General features: G+C 45.4%; 1 pseudogene; it reads left to right on the forward strand.

Moving 5' to 3' along the window:
- Positions 1-621: 621 nt before the first annotated feature.
- Positions 622-1,098, forward strand: LOC101577841 (annotated as a pseudogene).
- Positions 1,099-1,103: the final 5 nt, after the last annotated feature.

Consider the following 1,103-nt stretch of genomic DNA (forward strand, 5'->3'; position numbering starts at 1 on the left):
CTGTGAGTTAAATAAACCTTTCCTTCTCTAATTTTGGGTGTCAGGTATCTGTCCCAGCAACGAGAGAAAAGTAACTGAGACAATAGCTGAGTTCAAGGCCAGTATAGACTGCACAGCGAAAATCTCTCAAAATCAAATGGATTTTTTTTTTTTTTTGGTGGAACCGGGGATTGAACTCAGGAATAAAATGGAATAAAATAAATATGTATTGTCCAATACTTGATTCTTTTGCTGGGTGTGCTGGTTCATGACTGTAGTCCCTGCACTCAGGAGGCAAAGGCAGTAAGACAGCTGAGAGTTCGAGGCCAATTTAAACTACACAGGAAAATTCTGCTTTAAGAAAACAAAACCAATGGGGCTGAGGAGATGGCTCAGTGGAATAAGCACTTCCCTGGCAAGTGCAAGGGCCCAAGTTCAATCCCCAGTTCCTCCAAAAAAAAAAAAAAAGAAAACAAAACAAATCTGAGAGTGGTGGTACATGCCTATAATCCAAGCACTCAGGAGGTGAAAGCAGAAAGATCACTTTGAGTTTGAGGCCAGTTTAGGCTACATCATGAATTCAATGCTGGTGTGAATGAACTATATGGTGAGACCCTGTCTCAAAAAAAAGAAAGAGCCTTTTGCTTCCAGACCGCCGCCATCATGGGTCGCATGCATGCTCCCGGGAAGGGCCTGTCCCAGTCTGCTCTGCCGTATCGCCGCAGTGTCCCCACATGGCTGAAGCTGACGTCTGACGACGTGAAGGAGCAGATTTACAAAATGGCCAAGAAGGGCCTGACTCCCTCGCAAATCGGTGTGATCCTGAGAGACTCTCACGGTGTTGCCCAAGTCCGTTTTGTGACGGGTAATAAAATCTTGAGAATCCTTAAGTCTAAAGGACTTGCTCCAGATCTCCCTGAGGACCTCTACCACTTAATTAAGAAAGCAGTTGCAGTTCGGAAGCATCTGGAGAGGAACAGGAAGGATAAGGATGCCAAGTTCCGCCTGATCCTTATTGAGAGCTGAATTCATCGATTGGCTAGATACTATAAGACCAAGCGGGTCCTCCCCCCCAACTGGAAATATGAGTCATCCACAGCCTCTGCCCTGGTGGCATAAATTTA

Source organism: Octodon degus, unplaced genomic scaffold (assembly GCF_000260255.1).
Source record: "Octodon degus isolate 3935 unplaced genomic scaffold, OctDeg1.0 scaffold00048, whole genome shotgun sequence".
NCBI lineage: Eukaryota > Metazoa > Chordata > Mammalia > Rodentia > Octodontidae > Octodon > Octodon degus.